At 45.7% G+C, this 8,690-nt stretch overlaps 1 long non-coding RNA gene across 1 annotated transcript; it reads left to right on the forward strand.

Moving 5' to 3' along the window:
* Nucleotides 1–5,345: 5,345 nt before the first annotated feature.
* LOC138258595 (uncharacterized) lies at nt 5,346–6,792 on the forward strand. Its single transcript, XR_011198440.1, has 2 exons — nt 5,346–5,428; nt 6,646–6,792. It is a non-coding gene; the product is annotated as an uncharacterized lncRNA (long non-coding RNA).
* Nucleotides 6,793–8,690: the final 1,898 nt, after the last annotated feature.

Here is an 8,690-nt window from a genome sequence, read left to right on the forward strand (position 1 = left end):
GCGGCGGTGCGTACCGTCACCGCCGGCGTACATCGTCATTGGCTCCTGGGACCCATAGGGTCCAATGTTAACCAATGCAGGATTGCGCCGCGGTCTTCGATCGCTTACTGCGACGGTGTACAACGCCAGCGCAGTTACCTCATATCCCCTTGTCCCACTTTACAGGTCAGGCAGCCGCCATTTCGTGGGCCCACATGGCATTATTTTTGACTGCGTCACACATATGTAGGGCTTGCCTAAACACTCATATAGGCTAATTTCGAATTCCTAATATTTTCAGAGTAAGCTGTGTTTACGTACCTCAGAGTTGGTTGATTCTCTGCTCGCTGCTCTCCTCCATAGGCACCGTCTGCTGGGACATGTGAGGAGATGGCGGCATCCTCCGGTGTACAGACCGCTGGGGGACCTGTCGACAATGGAGGAGCGACATGTGATCATCACCTACAGGCTTGATCGTGCCACAATCCAGGAACTGTGTGCCCAGTTGGAGCCAGACCTGATGTCAGCTATCCGCCAGCGATCACACAGGAATCCCCCCTCAAGTGCAGTTGCTGTCAATACTCCATTTCCTAGCAAGTGGGTCTTTTCAAACTACAGTGGCCATAGCATCAGGGATGCCCCAGCCTATGTTTTCCAACGTGTTGTCCAGAGTGTTGTCTGCCCTGCTGAAACACATGCGGAGCTACATCGTTTTTCTTCAGGTGGAGGATTTGCCTACTGTGAAAGGTGACTTCTATACCATGGGACATATCCCCAACATCATAGGTGCCATTGATGGGACACATGTGGCCTTGGTACCCCCCGCAGGAGTGAACAGGTGTACAGAAACCGGAAGAGTTACCATTCCATGAATGTGCAGATGGTGTGTTTGGCAGACCAGTACATCTCCCATGTTAATGCCAAATTCCCTGGCTCAGTGCATGACGCTTACATTCTGTGGAATAGCAGCATCCCTTATGTGATGGGGCAACTCCAGAGGCACCGGGTGTGGCTATTAGGTTAGCACATGGACCCAATACAGTGGGAATAGTTGTTTGGGTCTGTGGATGTCCCTATGAGTTTGAGTGTGTCTAACAGTTGTCCCTCGCCATTTGCAGGTGACTCTGGTTACCCCAACCTGTCATGGCTACTGACCCCAGTGAGGAATCCCAGGACAAGGGCAGAGGCATGCTACAATCAGGCCCATGGGCGGACTAGGAGGATTATAGAGTGGACCTTCGGCCTCCTGAAGGCCAGGTTCCGGTGCCTCCATATGACAGGTGATTCCCTATTCGACTCACCAAAGAAGGTATGCCAGATCATCGTGGCCTGCTGTATGCTTCACAACTTGGCTTTGCGATGACAGGTGCCTTTTCTGTAGAGGGATGGTCTGGATGGAGGTCTTGTGGCAGCTGTGGACCCTGTGGACAGTGAAGATGAGGAAGCAGAAGAAGAGGACATCGACAACAGGAACTCTGTGATCCTGCAATACTGCCAGTGAAACACAGGTAAGAAGACAACACTGCCTGCTACATCTGATTTAAATGTACTACCCCTCTACTGTCAGTCATTTTCACCCAGTGTATGGTCACTGAGTAGTCACTTTCCCTTACGATTTCACAGATGTGGGTCCCACTGTGTGACATCTGCTTTGTTTCCTCATGGACTATAGCTGTGTGACATAGGTATGTTGACATTACATTTGAATGAGCATTTTGCCACTGTAATTGCTAATACACTATTTCAAAATCACAGACAGACTCCTGATTGTTTTGTGCTTTAAGGGTGTTTATTTAAGTGCTCAATATTGGAGGGGGTTCTAAAATGGTGAGGGGTGATGGTGGAGGAATGTCCATGGCAAGGTCCAGTCTATTAGTCTCACAGGTGCATTGTCCAAAGGGGCATAGGAAGTGGAGCTGGGGCAGTTTAAGAATGGACAGGGTGAAAAGGTGGGACAAAAGGATGACAATCAGGGTGGTCTCATTTCTTGGCGGGGTCTTGGCATCATTCTCTGTCTTTGTCCTGGATCTCAGGGACCGTTTGCGGGGTGGTTCTCCCTCTGCAGGGGGTGGGGTGCTGGTGTGGTGGTCCTGTGGCAGTGCCAACTGTCTACTAGTGCCGGTGGAGGTGGTGGGCATTTCAGCATCCAGGCTAGTGTCAGGGGCCCCTTGTTGTGCCACAGTGTCCCTCCTGGTGTTCACGAGTTCCTTCAGCACCCCTACAATGGTGCCCAGGGTGGAATTGATGGATTTGAGTTCCTCTCTGAAGCCCAAATACTCTTCCTTCTGCAGCCGCTGGGTCTCCTGAAACTTGGCCAGTACTGTTGCCATTGTCTCCTGGGAATGGTGGTAGGCTCCCATGATGTTGGAGAGGGCCCCATGTACAGTGGGTTCCCTGGGCCTGTCCTCCCCCTGTCACACAGCAATCCTCCCAGTTCCCCTGTGTTTCTGTGCCTCTGTCCCCTGAACCGTGTGCCCACTGCCACTGCCCGCAGGTCCCTTTTGTTGTTGGGGTGGTGGGTTAGCCTGGGTTCCCTGTAGTGGTGGACACACTGCTGCTTGACGTGTCCTGGGGACAGAGGTATGGGCCCGCTGGGTGGGTGCTGTACTGGTATTTCCAGATGGGGGAAGGTCTGTAGTGGCTTGTGCCAGTGTGAGGGGAACCGACTGTCCCGAGGTCCCAGATGGGCCGGTCTGGTCATCTAGATCCAGTTGGACAGAGCTGCTGTCATCACTGTGGGCCTCTTCTGTGGGTGGAGTGGACGTATCTGGACCCTCCTGTCCGGTGACGTTGGGTAGGGGTCCTGCAGGGGTGTAAAAGCATGATTATTGCATCTGTGTGTGCCATGGTGTGCAATGGGTGGGTGACCGTGTACCCCAGTGCTTGCATTCCTGTGTAGGACCTTGTGTGATAATGGTTTAGGGGGATGTATGGGTATGTGCAGTGGCCATGCTTTGGTGATGGGTGTCCATGCTTTGGTGTTGCATGCAGGGCTTGGGTTTGGGATGTGTGGTTAGTGACACTGGGACATGTGTGAGGAGTTGGAGTGATGGGGGTGAGGGTGAGGGTGGGGGTATATGATGGCATGCAGGTAAGGTGGGGGATGAAGTAGTAAAGATTTGTCTTACCAGAGTCCATTCCTCCAGCTACTCCTGCAAGGCCCTCAGGATGCAGTATAGCCTAGACATGCTCCTCCCATGTTGTTAGTTGTGGGGGAGGAGGTGGGGGTCCGCTGCCAGTCCTCTGTACCGCAATTTGGTTTCTTGAGACCACGTAACGCACCTTCCCCCGCAGGTCGTTCCACCTGTTCCTGATGTCATCCCTAGTTCTTGGGTGCTGTCCCACTGCGTGGACCCTGTCCACGATTCTTCGCCATAACTCCATCTTCCCAGCTATGGAGGTGTGCTGCACCTGTGATCCGAATAGCTGTGGCTCTACCCGGATGATTTCCTCCACCATGACCCTGAGCTCCTCCGCAGAGAACCTGGGGTGTCTTTGTGGTGCCATGGGGTGGTGTGGGGGATGTGTGGGGTGGTGTGTGTTGTGATGTGTGGGGTGATATTTAGAGGTGTGTTGTGTGAGGTGCGTGGATGTTATGTGGGTGATGGTGTTGAGTGCCTGTGGATGCTAGTTTGTTGATGGTGGTGTCTCTCTCTGGCCTTCTGTCGCAATTGTGGTCATAGGGGATTGTGGGTGATGTGGGTGTGTGTTTTATATTGTATTGGATGTGTGGGAGTGGTGTGTGTATGTGTATCAGGTGTGTGTATTTTGAATTGTCCAATGTGGTAGTGTTTTGGAAGTGTGTGTGTATTTTGAGCGCAGCGGTGTGTACCGCCAATGGATTACTGCGGTTGAAAGACCCCCGCGTGGATTCGTGGGTCGTGATAGTGTGGGCGTATTCCTGTTGGGTTGACGGTGTTGGTTTTGTTATCGCCAGTTTATCACTGACCTTTGGTGGGACGGACTTGTGTGGGTGTCTAGATTTTGGCGGATTCCGGGCTTTGGGTCATAATGATCGTGGCGGAATTCCACGGCCGCTGCAGTGTGTTGGTGGTCTTCTGCACGGCAGTAAGCAGCTTTTACCACCAATGTTGTAATGACCCCCTCTGTCTTGTGCAGCTGTAAGAAAACTGATAGCTTCTGCTTCGTGTTTGGTAATGTTGTAAGTTATCTTCTTGTGGTTCGAGACATATGTGTCTTCTAATTTAAAGAGATCCTGGGTGACATGTTTATAAAAAGTATCAATCACATTTTCAGAAGGTAGAGATGGAGTAAATTTGGAATTAGGTTTGAGACCACTGTCAATGCTAAGAGAAGGGTCAACATTGAGGTCAAAAAGAATATCATGCAAAAAAGGGGTTTGGGACAGATCCATGTTATGCTCTAAGGATAGAAGAGTTTGAATATCCCTGACATCTTGTATAGTCAAATGACTAGATGTATGAGTATTGGAAATCAGGGGAGCCATACTGTTTTTATCATGGAAAAATTTGAACAGTCTGCATTTACGTATGAATTTATACAAATTGATGGGTACTTCAGTAAAATCAGGCAGAGCTATCGGAACAAATCCAAGACCCTTGCTCAAAACATTAATTTGATGTCCGTCCAGTGTTTTGTTGGACAAATTGATGATTCGAGATGTCTGGTTGTGTGTGGGTAGAATTAGATAGACTGATGTTTAGTGTGCTTGATTGCGCAATGCTGCCCTCCTGGTTAGCCACCCCCCTTGTCTTTCTCTGTTAGTTTTTCTTTTTCTCTTTCATCTTCTGGTTTTCTTTGGAAGTCTGGTGTTCTGAGCGAGAAGTCTTTTGGCCCTTGTGGTATCTTTCTAGTTCTACTAAAAAAGGTGCTTTGTTGCTAGTTTACTTGTGTAGTGAATGGCTGGAGTTGCTATGGTCATAATTTGTAATTTGAGATGTGAGGTTAGTGTCAGTTAGTTTATTGACCTTAATGTTGTCATATTTACATGCAAAAGTGAACACCCTACCATTGTTATAGTCATTAGCGTCTCTTTTTGTATTTGTATATATGTGTAAATTGCTAATGTACAGCACTTTTTACATTTGTGTATAGATGTAAATTGCTAATTTTTCAACGTTTATTTCTCTTATCTGTTCTTTCTGGTGAAATGGCTAAATCTTTGTTCACAACTTTTTCACATATTTATGGTTACTTTTTCTTTTCGACCCCAAACACTCTTCATTAACATTTTTCCAATCTCATATGGTGGAATGCAGCGCCATCGGGACGTGGCGTCCATAACTTACTTTACCCCACTGACAGTTCCTGTTGAGAACGGGTCCCAACAGTACCTTCTGCCCGTCTGTCACGTGTTTTTTCCAATAGTCCGCTTTCTAGTTCCATTATGTTACACATTATAAAGAAAGATGGCGGCACCCTGCGCCATCGAGACAGGACGGAAGAAACGTTCGGCAGGCATTGACAGGTAAATGCTGACTTTAAAACTGCGGTTCATTCACTACCACACACGGTTGGTAATTTAACTCTGCGTGCCGCATCTTTGGGACTTTAAGATCCCGAGTCTTCAGTGAGACATGTTTTCACGAATGCCCGTTACGTTCACAATACTATCTGCATGTCCTTCCATAGTTTAAGAATGAGCGTTTGTTCCAAATTTGGGAATAATTATACTTACATATTACGTCCCCTACATTGTCAGTTCAGACACTTTTATAGTCTACCACCACCACTTCGGCTCACAGGTTAATTTGTTTTTCGCCGACATGCATAACCTCATGCTTTCCCACACGTTATCATTACATGACCAACGCAGATTAGATTTAACACTCCTTAGTCTCTCCGGCCTTATAGCAGGTTATTTTCTACATTCTGAAATCTCGTAACTCGTTTAAAGTCAGATAAAATTGGGAATAAATTCCTTTTTACTCATTTTCTGGTCAGTAAATTAAGTATCGCATACCTTACCATGTCCTTATTAATATTTTTGGCTAATATTCGCAATTCCTAACTTTGTTATCACAGCCCTCATTCTTTTGTTACTTAAAAGAAAACTATATGCATCTATCACCCACACCACTCCTGAACAATACTTATTGTTTTTTATTCTGTAAGCTTATCATGGTCACATCTGCCTTCCTATTTACTTACCCGACTTACACTTATGGGTATTAGGAGTTGCATCAACAAGCCGTATTGATGCACCATAACTTTGTTCTTCGACCACCTGATATTGGGTATCATTATTTCTTTGGTAGGTTTTTTATTTGGAATATCCCCATTCTTTGCACTTTATAGGTTGGGGCTTCCCTGGGATTCTTTCGCCGTTCACTTCTTGTTAAGCATTTCCTATACAATATTTTTTATAATTCTTTAAACTCTTTTCACGTTTATCAATATGGAGAGTTCACTGTACTTTACACACCTATTATTATGAACACAAGCCTTTCTCTTTCTCTTTTTGTATTTGGGGCCTATTGTGGATATACACCACTCTTTCTCATTTTCATCAATTCTTCCTGTGGTTTCATCTGCTTTTCTCTGGTCCTGTTCTATATATATATATTTTTTAGTTTCACTTTTGTCTGCTTTAGTACTGTTTTTACGGTTACATATTTGCATTTGGAATGATGGAAAAATTCCTTGTGTTTTGTTTTTCTTCTTTTCTGTATACATACGTTATAGCCTTGAAAAAGTCGTTTCATGTTGACGAAAGACGTGCTGGCTGTTGTTCCTCGAGATATATGATGGACATTATCATGGCTCATGACGTATGATGGATATTGCTTTATGGAACACCGTTGGATGAACAATAAACATGTCCTTACACTATTTTGCAAATTGGAATCATCATTGATATGCATCACAACATATTGGATACATTTGGTGTGCCCTTGTGTCTATTTCTGAACTTTTAAGCACCATATGTTTTACATATGATACTATTTACATTCATTGTGGCTGGATGGTCACCAGGTGAACACCCTTTTGTATTTGTATTATGTCGATGTTGTCACAACTATAATACATACATTGATAGGAGGTGCGAACATCATATACAGCCACTTTTTTCCTGGGTGTATGCATGGTGCTTGTGGGTTTCTGTGTGGATGTATGCAGGGAGGGGTGGGTTGTGTCATGTAAGAGGGAGGGTGGGAGGCACTATGTGAGAGGGGTGGTGGGGGAGTCATGGTCATTGGAGGGGTGGGGAGTCATGGTAATTGGAGGGGTGGAGGTGCTATATGAGTAGGTGGGTGGAGGTATTGTGACTGTAGGGGGGGTGGGGGTCAGGTGGTTGCTGTGGGTATGGGGGAGCCATCTACCGATGACAGGGAAGGAATTCTCTGCCACCGATAGCCATACCACCTTAGTTTTCATGGCGGTGCTACTACTGTGGAAACCATAGTGGTAGGTCGGCTCATAATACCGCCGGTGGTCCTCTGTGGACCCCCGGGTCGGAGATGAACATCTCCAGCCTGGCAGTTCATATCGCCATGGCGATATGAGTGGAGATGTGGATGGTTGGCAGCGCCCAACCCGCGACACTCATAATGTGGCAGTCTTCACCGCCAGCCTTTTGGCAGTGATACCGCCACATTAACCCTGGAAGTCGGAAGACCGCCAGGGTCATAATGACCACCTGTGTCATTTTATACTACAATGACTCGATTGAAACCATTTCGAACAGCCCACTCAACATGTGGCATAACATGAAGGCCAGCTTCCTCCAATTTACTGTGAAGTTCTGGAACAAGTTCAAAGACCTTTCACCACCTATGGAGGTGAAAGACTTTATTACATTCTAAAAGGACTACAAATTCAACTGCATTTACCATGATGCATTGGGGTCATACTTTGTTGCTGGAGTGTAGGCAGTGTGCTCCCTTTTTTTGCGAAAGTTCTTGAACAATATGGCCTGTATCTTTTGAATATATCGGTGCAGTCACCAACTCCTCATTACCAATCATTCCACTTGCAAAAATTGGAAATACAGTGTTCAGTAAAGCATCAGCAATATTTTGGTGAGTTAACATCTCCAAGTTAATCTTGTTTGATGTTGTTGACCAGAATTTATTGAGTTGCACAGGTATAGGTGTCACATTTTTGATGCAGGCAAGGTCAGTTGTTCCACTTGTAGACATTCATCTGATTCTCTCACATTCTTTGACTAATAGTTCAAGATAGGTGTCAAAGGCAATGTGCAGTTCTTGCAAAGTGCACACTTACTTTGATATCTGTAAAACAGTCTGGACTACCTCTCTGAAGTTTTGATGGATGAAACCTTGACCATTTACAATTGTGACATCACTCCACAACAACAGCAGTTTTCAATGAGGACACATTTTCAAATTGAAATTCTTCAGGTGAAAGTTTTTTTTTTTAGCTTTTGTACAAGTTTGTGCTTCACTGGTTTGGTTGCATCATCTTCAACAAATAATGTGTTTGTTGGAAGAAGGTCCTGCGACAGAATGTCCTTGATAAATTCTTTACTGATTATGTCAGTTTTTTCTCTTTCAATACAAATCTCTCCTGCCTCAGTTCTCCCTATAGTTTTGATCCATGTTCCAGAACATCTACTAGATGTGTCTTTATATCATTATCCACATATTGTTTGGTCACAATGTTGTGTAGTCGCTCAGGCTCAGTCATTTCAAAGGGTTTTCTTCGCTGCTGCATTAAATGAAGAAGGCTGTCAACATGTTTAATAAAATGTTACCCTCTCTTTCCCA

Source organism: Pleurodeles waltl, chromosome 9 (assembly GCF_031143425.1).
Source record: "Pleurodeles waltl isolate 20211129_DDA chromosome 9, aPleWal1.hap1.20221129, whole genome shotgun sequence".
Taxonomy (NCBI): domain Eukaryota; kingdom Metazoa; phylum Chordata; class Amphibia; order Caudata; family Salamandridae; genus Pleurodeles; species Pleurodeles waltl.